We start from the raw sequence: 15,815 nt of genomic DNA, 5'->3' as shown, positions 1-15,815 counted from the left end.
CATCCTACTCATTTTCCTCCACCACCTGCTCATCCACAACCATCGCCTCCTCCTCCACCAAGGCAACCCCAAATGCCTACCCAACCGCAATGCCATCCATCTCCATCTCAATTACACCCCTCCACTCAACTACCCATACCACCATTTCCAAAACCATACCATGGAGCAACTCAACCCAATTGCAAAGCTGAGGCACAACATATTCAAATGACTCCTCTTGAGCTCAATGATCTTCACCATAGCTCAGGAAAAGCATTGCAAAAAATAGATCATCTTGAAAGCATTGAAGGATCACATTCAGCAAAAGAAGATTCAAAAGAAGAGATCAAAGAACCATGGGCTGCACTTGATGAAGAGAAGAGATCAGAATCAGAGATCGAGAAAGCTTCATCATGGTTACCATCAAGTCTTCCATGTATTCAAGAGAAAGATCAGCAAAAAGAGGAAGATGAGAAAGTCATGTTAGAAGGTGACATGAAGAATGATCCAGATCAGCAAAAGAACCAAGGATGTCAAAGCTATATTGAGATATGGTTTCAGAAGGTCACTAAGTTGCAGCAGTACTCCCCTCCTCGGCTATGTTTTGTACTTTCAAAGTCAGATCATTTTGTCTCTGAAAGTTGGATAGTTGTCAAAGCATGCATTCCGAACCTTTACATCATCTTGTCTCTAATCTCGATGTGCACATGGCTCCATTGGAAGTATTCTTATACTTGAAAATGAGTTTGTTTTTCAAGTAGGGTAGGGTAGAAAAAAAAAAAAGAAAAAAAAGAAAAAAAATGAAAAAGAAAAAAATGAAAAAAGAGGAAATAGAAATCTAAGGTGAAAACCTCCTCGGAGGCGCCTTAGATTGGCTCATTGATTGAAAACCTCCATGAGGCGGTCAATGGGTGGGAAAAAAAAGAGAAAAGAGAATAAGATCTTTGGGTGAAAACCTCCCTTGGAGGCGCCCAAGGCAGGTAATTAGGGTGAAAACCTCCATGAGGCGCCCTAGTTGTTTTTCAAAAAAAAAAAAGAGAAAAAAAGAAAAAGAAAAATAAAGCTAATCTCCATTGAATAATTTCATGTTGCAGCAATGACATTGCAGGTTAAAGAAGGACGTTTCATGACAGGAGGAGCACTCAAATCAAGGTCAAAGGCCTTTTTTTGTGCCTTCTACAGGAAGCTCTGTATTTCTACAGGAAACATCCTGTAGAACCTTTGGACGAGCCAAATCCAATTTCAAAAGTGAATCTGATGGTGGGAATCTGTTGATTAGACCTACAAGCACTTGTGTGTCCATCCCTTGCCTTCGTCCATCATTTTTCCACCTCCTCGTGCTTCTCATTGTGCTTCTACAGGAACTTCCTGTAGAAATTGTGGGAAACTAGGCATGCATTTCAAAAAGTGGTTTGGCAAGCATGGTAGCGTCCTCAAAGGTTCAGAAGCCCTCATGCAATCTTCCAACTCCTCCTCCATCATCTCCATACCTGCATCACAGCCAAAATTCATTTTGTCATACCATGCAACCAAAATGCAAAGTGCCTTGAAGCAAAAACACATAGAGCAGAATTTGTTTTTGCCATAACTTGAAAACCATGCATCCATTTGACAAACCGTTTTATGGGGAATTGTACAAGGTTGATGACAACATGCCTGAGAAGTTTCATGCAATTCCGGTGCACGGTTTCCAAGAAATCAGCCTCCATCACCATCAGCCATTTTTGCATTTTCTCCATAACCGTGCATCTGTTTCAAAACCTGTTTCATGGGGAGATGCACATGCGTGATAGTAACCTACCCAAGCAGTTTCAGCCAATTCCGATGCACGGTTTCCGAGAAATCGACCTCTGAAATCTTTAGCCATTTTCCATTTTTCTCGAAATCCGTGCATCCATTGATCACGAATTTTCTATGGGAGATGCATAATGATGGTAGGAACATGCTCACCAAGTTTCAGATCAATCCGCTTCACCGTTTGGGAGAAATGGCAAAAACAAGCTGGTCCTGTGAAAATTCAATGGCAGCAGTTTGAGGGTGCAGATCTGAACGAGAAAATGAACTCTTGTTGCATGCATCTGGCCAGAGGACACCTGCACAAGGAAACCAGCCATAAATCATCAGTCAAGCCACCATACAGGCAGCAAATGAAGATCAACACATGAATGCAGCAAAAAGCTTCACCGCAGCCAGTCGACTTGCAGGTACGTGACTGACTTAATTCCTCTGTTTCATGAATGCAATTCGAGAACTGCGTGAACAATGAGATGGTTGGATTTAGACAAATTGGTGGCCAGATAACTGGCCACCCACATCTAGTTCAACAGCGCTTGGTGGGTGAATGAGACACGTGCGCTCAGCCATCGCAGGAAGGAAATTGAAAACGGGTAGTGATGGACAGTTAGACTTCAGCGTGCTTGATGGATGAGATTAACAGCAGAGAACAACTAGTTAAACACTGCAGTGGAGACAACAGTTGCATGGGGCCAACGTGCACTTGGCCACTTCACTCCCTCACCAAAAATCACGTTGAAATTAAATGATGCTTGGCTGACTCTCACCACCCTCTGTTTAACTGCAGTCAACTGAAGCGCGTGTCCACCATTTCCAGATCAGTTAACCGATGGTGCTCTACAAGATTTCTGCCTTTTATTCTCGAGATCTCTTCAAGTCCTTAAAAAATTCCCGCCTGTCGCACTCTACAGGCGTTTCTACAGGATGTCGTCTACAGGAAAGGCAGAAAACAGCCCTGCAGAAAGAAACCACTAGATTATACGATGCAACTACCAGCTCAAGAACTTGTGGCCAGAGATTTGCATAACCATGCATGGACATTCAGACATCTCTATCGTGGTCAGCCAAAGAGGCATCTTCTAACAACGGGAGGGGGTGTATTTGTGAGTGAGAAGAGACTTTTTGCTGGTGACTCTGTCCTTTTTATAAGGGATGAAAAATCACAACTACTTATGGGTATAAGGCGTGCAAATCGGCAACAAGCAACTATGTTGTCATCTGTCCCGTCTAGTGACAGCATGCATATTGGCGTTCTTGCTGTAGCAGCGCATGTTGCTTCAAACCATAGCCCATTTGCCGTTTTCTACAATCCAAGGGCAAGCCCTTCAGAGTTTGTCATTCCTCTGTCTAAGTACAACAAAGCAATCTATGGCACCCAGGTTTCACTTGGCATGCGGTTCAGGATGATGTTTGAAACTGAGGAATCAGGCGTGCGCAGATATATGGGTACCATTACAGGGATCAGTGATCTTGATTCTATGAAATGGCCAAACTCACAGTGGCGTAATATCCAGGTTGGGTGGGATGAATCAACTGCTGGTGAAAGGCAGAATCGAGTTTCTATCTGGGAGATTGAGCCTGTTGCCACTCCATTTTTCATTTGTCCTCCGCCTTTCTTCAGGACCAAGCGCCCACGGCAGTCAGGAATGTTGGGTGAAGAATCAGAAATAGAGAGTGCCATCAAGAGATCTTCACTGTGTTTTGGGGAGGAGACTGGTATTGTTAATTCTCAAAATCCTACAATGCCTGGTGTTGGTTTACTCCAATGGATGAACATGCATCAGAGACCTGATATAATAAACTCAGCCATCCAGCCAGATTACTATCGTCCTATGGCTGCTGCTACCTTACAAAAACTGGGGAGCAGTGACATAACCAAGCCTTTGAATTCAGCCCAACAGGCATTGCAGTCACATCAGCTACAATTCAGTATCCCACAGTCCCAACAGTCAGAATTGTATCAACCTCAAATTAAGTGGCCACAACAGCAACACCACCTTTCCAATCAGCAACAGCAGCAGCAGGTGCCATCACAACAGCTGGATCAACACCATCTTCATATGCAACAGCAAAATCCTTCACAACAAGTGGAGCAACAGCACAGTTCAAGAAGAAGGCACCCTCAGCCGCGCAGACCAAAACAGTGAAGACAGTTCTACAGGAAGTTAGCAGACTGTTTCTACAGGAAGACAGAGGATTGTTTCTACAGGAAGACAGAGACTGTTTCTACAGGAAGCCAGCGAACAGTTTCTACAGGAAAGTTTGAAAAGCGGGAAGCCAAAGGAGAAATCAGCCGAGATGCTAGCCAAGGAAGTCACCAGGGCCATCAAGGACAAGGGGAGAGATTTGGTTGCTCAGAGGATGAGCAACACTTTCAGTAGGGGGGTGATGATGAGCCCCAAAAATGTACAATTATTTGGGCTCATTCAACCTCCTAATTTGGCTTAGTCCACCATTCTCATTTGTTTATTGCATGTTTTTTATTATTTTTATGTTAATAGAGTGAATTTGGTTAGTCATTATGCCAACAAGTCTAATGGGTGCTTTGTGTAGCCTTTTTGGTCAACTTGGAGACAAAATTGAAGGTCTTAATGAGCACTTGGCAGCCAAATTCGTGGGAGAACAAGCTAGAGGATTTGTAGGAAGGTGTCCCCCTCATTTATGGACCCTTACCTCAAATTCTCCACCATCAGCTCGGAGTTCAAGGGCCACCGAGTCAATCAGCTCAAGGGCAGCCAAGCAAGTCAAGTTGGACTGCTGTTAACTACAAGTCTTGGGCAGCCAAGTCCCTAACTTTTAGGAGGACTGTTGGGTCCTCAAATTGTATAAATGAGAAGGCTTGGGGCCTCATTTTGGTTAGCTAGTGGTTAGTCATTTTGTAGCCAGTTATTCATTTTGTTTTAGCCATTAGTTAGCTAGTTTGTAGTTCGATTTTTATGCAGTAGATTAGCTTTGCTTTCAGCTCATGCTCAAGTTCTTCTTGTGGACAGTTTTGATGTAACTTTTCATTTCTTGATTAATAAAGATGGATCCAGCTTTTCACCAGCTCTAAATCGCTCTTGGGAGGCTGTAGTTCTTGGGGTTGGGCCCATCTCAAGCGCCCAGTACCTCCCTTGTTTATATTTATGTGTTTGCTGCGTTCTTGAAATAAAATCTGCTCTTTAGATCTTGCTTTGTTATTGTAGTTGGTTTTGATGGGTAACGTAGCTTTTTATGCTTAGAATCGATTGGTAGGAGTTTGTATGCATTTATATCTTTTGGCATGTTCTTGCTCACGTGATGTATATGGTTCTCTTTTCAAACAAGGCTGTTGTTTATTCATTCATTAACAGTTGGATTGAGTTAGCTAGGACTTGGTTTGTTTACAAGAATTCATTTATTTGTTTGAATAAGCATTATGCAGGGCATCTCTATCACCTTCATCACCTCCTCGTTCATCTGAGCCTCGTTCAGGTCAGCTCCTCCATCACCAAGTCTGTTTCTTCATCTCCCATCTGCTCTTTTGCCACGTAACCATACCTTCTTGCTTTTCCATTGCCTCAACCTTCGTTGATGCAAGTCAGCCTTCCACATCATCTCACCACTCCATCCATCAGTTCCTAGGTCACTTCAGACCCCCATCCTACCTCCATAACCATCCATGCATCTTCCATCAACCATCCATCCTCAAAAATCCAATTCGTAAACATCTTGTAGAAGAATTACATAACATCCTGTAGAAACTTCCTGTAGAAGCCCCTGCAGACTTCCTGTAGAAGTTCATGAACACGGTTGCATGTCATCCAGACTTTGTGAAACTCTCAGAAAGAATACTGGGGATCCCTTAGACCCTCTCTGTACCATCCCAACCTTTCCCAAAGCATTTCATCCCTTGATCCATCCCTGCACAGTGGAAAACTAGTTAGAAGCACATGCATGATAATTTCAACAACTTAATCAAAAATACAAAAAGATGTTTTCTTCAGATAGTGATAACTTAGACACATGCATTTTACCTTCCTAGAAGTAATGGCATCTCTTTTCGTTGTTTGCATTCTTTCCTTTGCATCAGTAGGACTAGCTGGTAGAATTAGGGTTTGCTAGGGTTTGTGTTTCCTTTTGGCTTTCAGTTTCTTTTCGCAAGTAGATTAACTTCCTTTGAGTTAGCTTTCGTCCATCAGTTAAAAAGCTTCTTCTGAGAGCATATAGAAGTTGGCTTGAGCCCTAGCGGACTTGTGCCAACTGACCAAGTGACAGCTGCGACAAGAGCTAGTACTTGTGGATACAACACCGTCGCTTCCAAGTTTGTACGAACTACCGGGTTGATAAAATTAGAGATAGGGAGCTCCAGGAGTTGTAGCATTATTGCTACAATACTGGAGCCCACCAAAATGGTTAAATTCCTCATTTTAGGTCATGGTCTAGGGTTTCACTCCATGTGTCGTCATGATACCATATGTCAAAACAAAACATGTCCATCAGTTAATTTAGTGGGTAAATGGAGTTATCATCTTAGGGAAATCAAAATAAAGGTAAAGGTAATATTTAATTTCAAATAAGACAATGTTGTAGTACACTACCTCGCCTCATCATTCCTACTAGGGACATGCTTGATTCAAAATATATTTTTGACAAAATGGAGAATAATTTTACCAAAGTGAAAGAGGTTTTTTTTATTCTAGTCCAAGGAACAAAAACCTCCTTCATTTTATGCACAGGTGTCATGATTTGAAAGAAATTCCCAAAATACAATTACTATGGGAGAGTTGCTGCACTTCTGGAAATCTTGACTTCAATATAGTTTTTCAGGGGTTTGGATCAGGTTTTGGCAGTTCTTAAGGACTCTATTGTGTAGGCGACATCCTAATCTTTTCAATGGTACCTTCTGTTTGTGATTTGGATTAGCGAAAGGCATCAAAAAGTAATCTGCAAGTTGGCACTGCGCTCTTCTCATAGAAACCCTGAGTTTTTGGAGTGACCTTACGAAAATCAATGTTTCTTCCTCATTGTTATAGAAATTTTTGGGCACTACAACCCCAAGCATGAAATGTCCATAAACCAAGGGCTCCTAAGTCCCTAAAATTTTTGTTCTAACCCCTAAAGGAACAAGGTCAACTGATTACAGCTTCTCCCAGAAGTTCTCCATGAAAAAACTGCTCAGAACTGGTCAAAACAGGATCATTTCAGCTACTCCATAGGCAAAGTGTGTTGCATCTCACCTAAATACACTGCGTGGGTGCGTTACATTTCAAAAAACCCTTCTATGGGGTGCGATGGGCGAGAAGTGACAAATGGCAGTGTCATTCCGCGAGGTGGAGAGGCATGGAAACTTCCAGAAACTTCTCCTGTGACACTTGCCTCTCTGAATTCGACCAAGGATGAGTAAGAGATCATCAATCTCCAAGTGGAAGCAAGAACTATCAGAGGGAAGACACTAATCAAATCACAAGCTGACTCATCTCCCTTACAAATATCTATATATGGATCCCTCATCCCAGAGATCGGAGGCTGGAATTTTGCATATTGTAAGGAATTGTTGTTGGTTTCATGAGACAGCATCAGATTGTTGGGTGATCTAAGATTTATATGAGGTGAAGAGGGGCTTCCTTGCTGAGAGGATGATGCTGGGTCAGAACAACTGGTTGTAACTCCCTTGGCTCTTTCTTATTTATCAATAAAAGCTATTCAAGTTTTCCTCCATACTCTCTTGTCATTTATGTTTGCTGCATTTGTGTGGTCAATTTACATCTGATCCTAGATTGTTTATGATTATAGATCCATGTTCTTGTATAGTGCTATGCTACTATGATCTTACAGGTACTCTGTGAAGCTAGGCGTGCAAGGGAACAAGTAGCGAAAGACTATCAAGAGAGAGAGGAATCGAACTAGGAGATTAGCGCAAGACAGAGGTTGGTCTTCTTTGTTCTTCTCTCATCTATACTTCATAAAGGAAAAACGAAAGTAGCTTTACTTTGTTTGTTTCTAAGTAGCTATCACACCTTAGTGGGATAAGCAGTTCTGTGTAGACACTTTTCCCTGTAACAAAATGGCGACTCCGCTGGGGAAGAATTAGTTTGTTTGTTTATCTTCCTTGTTGTCTATTTTATAAACTTACAGACGAAGCCTGAAGTCGAGCCAGGTAGCTTTCGAACTACATTTGCTATGCAAATGAAAAGTAGATAAATGTCGCTTCAGTCAATCTCCGGAATTTGTTTATAAATTAAACAATTGATTTACAAACTCTCTGATTGCCCTTTGTGGTAGCTCTTAGATCCTCCTTAGATCTACCCCTAATTGTTGCATTACTAATTACCATTTTCTCGGCCAAAACCCATGAACTGAACTGCAAACTGTGACCCGGAACCCAAGCAAAGTCTCGTCTCTGGCCCAGCACAGGTACTGTTCTGTGAATCTGAAATTCAGCGCACTTCCCGAGTGTAGTAGGTGCATTGCATTTCAAATTCCCTGTGTTACAAGTGCGCTGATCATACTAGGCATTGTTCAGTTTTGGTTTCTGTGATTCATTCTTTCCAGTTCTATTCATGAATTTTGCTTCCTGTGATCAGTATATCTCTATTTGAAACCCCTTTTCCTTGCTGTTATTCTGCCTCCTTTGTACAAAAGAACTGTAAATGTGTTTGTGTATTTGTTGAGTCATTTTCACTTCTCCTTTGCAAAAGTAATGTAATCGTACTATCGTCCTTTGATTTGAAAGCGTCACAAGTGTCGTTTTCAGTCATAGGAAAGAGTTTGGTTGCTGTAGATAGTCGATTATCCTGTTACTATTGTATTTGGTCTGAATTTGTAATTTTTCTAGTGTCGAAAGCAAGTATTCATTTTCAAATCGTAAAGTGTTGTGATTGTCTCCATTTTTTATTTCGAAAAGAAACTTGTTGGTAATTGTCGCTTGAAAAGTAATTCAGATTTGTGCATTAGCTTTCTTTTCTCCATTCACATACTAAGAAAGCCTAAAACAAATACATGCATGTGCATTTGCATTTAGACTGTTTGATTGGTTTGATTTAGGAAAGTGCATTTAGAGTGTGCTCTTTGCTCTTTGTGAAAGAATATTGTCTCTCTTTCCTTAGTAGCTAGGATTTTCATTGCACAAAGAAGATAAAATATTGTTTATCATCTTAGATTGCATTTTAGGAATTACACCTCTACATCTCGCGGTGAACCTGAAAGGAAAACTTCATAAACAATATCAACTATAAAATAAATTCAATGAATCTAACAACACTTTGGAACCTAGCGCACAACATTTAGAAGTCTAGGCTAGAGACTTATTCCGGCGTCGTAAAGCCTGGTAACTGTTGTTCTCACTGATGGTTGGTTGATTCCTCCACTTTGAGACGATAAGTGCCAGTACGGACTTGTGCTCCCACGTGCGGTCGAGTATATTTTGGGAGAGCACAATAGGCTTAATCCTTTATCCATAGGAAGCCGTGTCTACCGCCCTATCGATCGCAATGCACTAAACACAACATTCAGGAAGATTGATTGCCGTACCGTAAAAAGTGTTCTGCAGTTTTTCAATTGGTTTGGTAATCCCTCTACCTAGATTTCCAGAGCAGTCCCTTTCGTTCCGTTTCAGACTCCTTAACGGAAAAGGTCCATCTGAGCACTTGTCACTTCAGGTTCATTAAAAATCGAAGGTGACTAGAGTCATCTTTTGTTTTTTCTCAACTCTTAAAAATTGAAAAAACAAGTTGTGTCAAAGCATCTAAAATTTATTTTAAACAGAATAATCATCACCCTTTCCTACGTTGATCTTAGGTTGAGAAAATGGAACCCACCAACCAAGGAATTCCCCTTGGAGAAAATCCTAGTCCCTTCTCCTCTTGGGGAGATGTTGGTGCACCCCATATGGCCACATTGTCGCTTCCAGGATTGACAATCGGCTTGCCCGTATGGCTCTTCTCAACCTCTGTCGTTCAGAACACTGCAATTCCTGAACAATCGAGTCAGCAACTAGACGAATCCAGAGTTACCCACCAACCTTCTACTTCCTCCAATTCTTCCTCTCCTCCTTCTTCTTCGCTTGATGGGGTTGGTAAAGCCAAAAATCAAGCACCTCAGAAGAATAAGGAAAAGAAGAAGAAAGAGAAGAAGAAGAAGAAGGAGCCAAAAGCGAAAGGGGGCAACCAAGCGTCGTCTAGCGAAAATCCACACACTACACCGACTAGGCCTAAATCACCATGTGTCATTTGCAAAGGGGACCACTATCATAGAGATTTTCCTTGCATCCCTCGGATCTTAAGGGACTGGTATCCTCGTTTTCACAACCCGGTGTCGTCAACCTCTGATGATCATGTTGAAAGCACACCGTTGACTAGTGAAAGTGAAGCCCCAAGACAAAAAGGAAAATACAGATTTCCTTGTAAACTCTGCGAAGGCGATCATGCCATCCACCGTTGTCCCTTCTTAGACGAGGCTAAAAGAGTTTTGGACGATCGTCCGGTCTCACCGTTACGACTTCCTCCTGGATATAAAAAAACTCTTGCCGAGTCTGTGACTAGTTGAAAAGCCGTCTGACCCACTTAGGTGGTCGGCCGAAGCATCTATCATTGAAGACAAACCATCTGAACCCATGCCAGACGAAAGTCAAAAGGTCGAGGCGACAGTTGACCCGGTCTTGCCTTCAGAGGTTCCATCTTCAGATGATACAGTCACAGAAGAGAATAAGGATGACACCGTCCAAATTCTTTTCGTAAGCACAGACTCCGATGAACATGGGGGCAATTTACCCATTCCTTTACCGTAGGAAGGAAGTTCGTCAGAGTCGTACCCGACCGTCTATTTGGTCCCACCTCCAAGAAACCTAGTTGTCTCCTTCGACTGGAATCAACTAGGCAGACCCCGTTTACCAGCTAGTGTACCATTCCGAATTATTGCTCAAGTATATAGAATGGTTATGGCCGGTACCATCATAGATGAAGGGGCTTCTGTGAGTATCCTTTCCTCGACTGCTTGGAAAGCACTTGGTTCGCCAGCGCTTTTGCCTGAGATGAGAAATCTAACAGGCTTTGACAAAGGAACCAGTCGACCGTTAGGGATCCTTCCCAATGTGCCCATAACATTGAGAGGGAAAACCGTTCACATGAACGTAATGGTCGTCCAAGGACCCTTGGATTATAATCTACTCCTTGGACGAGACTATATTTATTGCATGGGAGCAATTGTCTCATCACTCTTTAGAGTAATTTGTTTTCGACACGAAGGAAGAGTGGTCAAGCTCGTAGACCAGCTTTCATTTCCCGAATCACGCATAGCAAATAGTCATATACCATCCCTGAATGGTCTCTTCACACAAGGAATGTCTCATCAATCTCCAGTCCGTCTACCTGATGAGCGCGAGTGATTCGGGAGACATGACTGAAACCCAGGGGGCATGCACCCTGGTCTGCTTCGGCAGGAAAAATTCGGGTATAGGGTAGGTTTCCGCGAGAGATATATGACTAGACTGTACTCCTGACCGTGATTGGAAGAGTGGGTTAGACTGGAACAAGATTCTCTTGTCAAAGTTATGTGAGTGGATTGTCTCACCTTTGTCTATTTCGGTAGACATCGTCGAAGAAATGTTTTGTTTGCACTGTGAATAGAACAATCTTTGGTATCCTGAAAGAGGATTACCTTTCCTGATAAAACAAATGTTTTGTCGGTAGAACAAAAGGTGGCCTTGAAACTTTATTTTATACCTGGGGGCATGCAAACCTTTTGTCATGCAAGCGAAGAGCGACTATTTATTTTTTAAATTTGTAGGTCCTCTAACCCTTTAAACTCGTAGGATTGGTCGTTTCCTAACTTCCATAAAGAAAGGATGTGGGGAAAAACTCTAAAGATTGTCGTTTTAAATGGGACATTCTTATTATACGACTGGATTAATCGAGCAGTTTTAGCGCATAGTTCAAGCTCGTTAAAAAATAAACATAATCCATGAGAAAATGTTTCTCCCCACGTTTAAGCTCATTAAAAAATGAACTATTTCCCGGTAAATAACCATCGTGAATGTAGTACTTCAGTCTTTAAAAGCCTTGGTCGTGTTCTCATCATCACCTCCACTTTGTATTGGCCGATCATTCACCTCAATTTGATTGTTTACCCCTTTTTAGGAACAGCTGCGAAGAGTGATCTCACTATCCATCCTTGTAACACTGCCGTGATTGGAAAATTCCAAACCTTACTTGGAATCAGCTTCTACCCAATTTTATCACTCGTTCCTCAAAGACGAGTCTCCTTTAAGTTCTTTTCAACTGACTCATAAAATATGAAAAGATTGCCGAGCCATTGGCCTCTCCAGCTCGCTAAAGGGACCGAAAGTGCTATCCCTCCTCTAAATTTTAATCTTTTTGGACCTGAGGGATTATTACACAAAAAAATCGAGCGCTTGTTTTGTTCGGCTCGTTAAAAGTATCGAAAATTCATCCCTTCTGTATTGTTTTATACTTTTTCAGACTTAAGGGATTAGATGACGAAAAATGAATTTTGGAGTTTCCTTTACGTTCCTTTTCAGACTCTCTAAAATTGAAAAGGACCGAGTTAGCTTTGTCGTTAAAATCGTTAAAACTTAATAGCGACAAACTTGTCCATAGCAGACAAGAACGAGTTTCACTATCGCTAGGCTCGTTAAAAAATAGCGATGGGTTTACCCGAAGGGAAAATCATAGAACAAGCATATGTTATCCTCCTCAAGCTTGACAAAAATAAAGAGGTATTGGTCAGCAATGACTGGGGAAAATTGGGAAGAAAACTTGAAGAAACTTTGTTGGTAGCAAGTCGCTCTTGAACATGACACTTTCACTCCGCATCCAAGTCGGGTTGGGTTGTTTCATTCACCAGTCACATCACCATGGTCCCATCACACCATCCACATTTGGGGTAATGCTACCAATCCATCATGTCAGTGTCGCCGATATGTTCAAGAGAAGTCATTCAGAGAATTCACCTGTGTCTCACCCACTACAATACATTTACACTCCATTCTTTCATGACCGCCACCCTGAACCTTATGTCATCAGATCGTTTTCACCTCCATTAAAATCATTTGCTCTGTTCCGTGTCATTGATGTGGGATTCATTAAGGCCCTCCTGTGACGGATCGCTTCTTGTCGACATCAGCTCATTATCCAAGAAGTCGATCTAGGAACACCCTGTTCAGTACTCTAAAGCTTGCATGTCTCAATGGCAAGTTTCTCACTTCCGGCAACAAGTTTACATCAATGGCCTTCGAACGAAAGATTTTGTGTGGTGTTCGACGCCAAGTCCTTTATTAACACCACGTGAATTGTACTGTAGTACCTTGAGGTTCATTATCATTATCGGTGATTCCTCTCGCGCCTGTTAACATCTTACATCATTGGCTAGTAATCAGGCGATGTCTTTCCGTGTTCGACTCCAGAACATCTCTCACATGGATAGACTTGTACTTCGAGTGAAGATAGAACGAGATTGAAGACCCCGGATCTAGTTTCATCCATCCGGGCTGCGATATATATTCAGGGAAATAAATACATCAAATGTACATCATTGCTGCACAGATAATCATCCAATCAAAGGGATGATGGCTCTACCAGAATCATCAGTCTACACTCAGATGGTTGTCTATCCTATGTACATGAAAATGAATTTATAAAGCCGAGCATGGGAATGCCCGCCTCAGCTACATCATGAAAATATTATGAAGATAATGTATTGTATTGTATCTTATTACAGGTCTCCTCCCACCTTGAAAGAACTTCGGATCCTCATAATAAATCATTTCACCCGACATCAAAAGATTAACGACCTCATGCTTTAGGGGGCAACTGTTATAGAAATTTTTGGGCACTACAACCCCAAGCATGAAATATCCATAAACCAAGGGCTCCTAATTCCCTAAAAGTGTTGTTCTAACCCCTAAAGGAACAAGGTCAACTGATTACAGCTTCTCCCAGAAGTTCTCCATGAAAAAACTGCTCATAACTGGTCAAAACAGGATCATTTCAGCTGCTCCATAGGCAAAGTGCGTTGCATCTCACCTAAATACACTGTGTGGGTGCGTTGCATTTCAAAAAGCCCTTCTATGGGGTGCGATGGGCGAGAAGTGACAAGTGGCAGTGTCATTCCACGAGGTGGAGAGGCATGGAAACTTCCAGAAACTTCTCCTGTGAAACTTGCCTCTCTGAATTCGACCAAGGATGAGTAAGAGATCATCAATCTCCAAGTGGAAGCAAGAACTATCAGAGGGAAGACACTAATCAAATCACAAGCTGACTCATCTCCCTTGCAAATATCTATATATGGATCCCTCATCCCAGAGATCCGGAGGCTAGAATTTTGCATATTGTAAGGAATTGTTGTTGGTTTCATGAGACAACATCAGATTTTTGGGTGATCTAAGCTTTGTATGAGGTGAAGAGGGGCTTCCTTGCTGAGAGGATGATGTTGGGTCAGAACAACTAGTTGTAACTCCCTTGGCTCTTTCTTGTTTATCAATAAAAGCTATTCAAGTTTTCCTCCATACTCTTGTGTCATTTATGTTTGCTGCATTTGTGTGGTCAATTTACATCTGATCCTAGATTGTTTATGATTATAGATCCATGTTCTTATATAGTGCTATGCTACTGTGATCTTACAGGTACTTTGTGAAGCTGGGCGTGCAAGGGAACAAGTAGCGAAAGACTATCAAGAGAGAGAGGAATCAAACTAGGAGATTAGTGCAAGAGAGAGGTTGGTCTTGTTTGTTCTTCTCTCATCTATACTTCATAAAGGAAAAACGAAAGTAGCTTTACTTTGTTTGTTTCTAAGGTAGCTATCACACCTTAGTGGGATAAGCAGTTCTGTGTAGACACTTTTCCCTGTAACACTCATGGATGTCCAAATTACATTCTTGAGGTGTCCATCTTATAGCCAACTTCAATAGCTTTCCAACGAACTATCAAGCTTTCAATTTGGAGCCGTTTAACGCCTCCAAAAGTGGTTTTGAAGACCAGAGCTGAGCTTAGGAACAAAGCATTGCGCTTAGAGCAGAGGCGCTGCGCTCATGAACACTATGCTGCACTTAGTAACACTGCACTGCGCTAGGGCTAGAGCATCTAAAATTGCCTGAAACTCACCCAAACTCAATTTTTAAGCTTGCTCACCTGTTTTATTTCAATCCTAAGCTGAGCTACAAGATTTTGTGTCATCATGGAGGCAAAATCTTCGCAAGAGAGAAAACGACAACATAAAGGAGGGAAGATCCTCATATATGAGCCATCAGACTGCAATGCAATCAACTCCTATCCTTTCATCAAACAATGCTTCGAGGATGTACATTGCCTAGAATTTTGCAAAAGAGTGAGTGAGGTGGAATTTCATGAACAATTAACAGATTGGGTGGCAACTCAGCTGAAAGGTGAAATTGATGTCATCGTTGGTGTTGAGTTTCGTTTTTCAGTGACCTCCATCTCACTTTCAATAGGGTTATCGGACAATGGCGAATATTGGTTCAAAGGAATGAGCCTAGATCTTGAACACTACAAGCCTTTCTTAAAGACGCCATACAGAGAAACACATACTCACCTTATGCCTTTCAGATATTTATTGGAGAAATATGCCCCTTTTATGAAGACTATCATGAGGTTCTTCACTTGTGAAGGTAGATTTTTGAGGTTGTATGCTTATCATATTCGCCTCTTGATGCATTTCACCTCTCAAAAGCCACTCAACATGTGTAACTATCTATCCAAGAGCATTCTAAAATGTCTGAAAAAATTCAATTAAAGGACAAAGAGCACTCTCCAAGATTGTTTCATCATAGTCTAATCAAAACCATTGTCCTTTACCAGCTGGCAGAGAAAGGTGTGGATTGGGAAGCCTTTTTTGAAACAACCCTGAAATGGCATGAAACAAATGCAGCATCTCAGTCTCCTAGTGTGCCAAAACAACAAACAGAGGTGGGGTCCTCTAGCAAAATAGTGGAGAAGACTCAGCTACCCAAACCTGAGATGACTAAAGTGTATAAGAAAGGACAGAGGCTTTTGTTTTCTTCTCATGGAGAGAAAGGGGCCAAGCCTTCTTCATCGACAAAGTAGGAACAG

The 15,815-nt window shown here is 41.8% G+C and overlaps 1 pseudogene; it reads left to right on the top strand.

The window, feature by feature from the left end:
- Nucleotides 1–2,144: 2,144 nt before the first annotated feature.
- Nucleotides 2,145–3,920, top strand: LOC149256034 (auxin response factor 19 pseudogene; annotated as a pseudogene).
- Nucleotides 3,921–15,815: the final 11,895 nt, after the last annotated feature.

The sequence above is a fragment of the Pinus tabuliformis genome, chromosome 7 (genome assembly GCF_031772625.1).
Source record: "Pinus tabuliformis cultivar Carrire ecotype Pingquan chromosome 7, CPIR1, whole genome shotgun sequence".
Classification (NCBI taxonomy): domain Eukaryota; kingdom Viridiplantae; phylum Streptophyta; class Pinopsida; order Pinales; family Pinaceae; genus Pinus; species Pinus tabuliformis.
The sequence above is the reverse complement of the archived record's forward strand: the minus strand, read 5'-3'. Positions and strand labels throughout refer to the sequence as shown.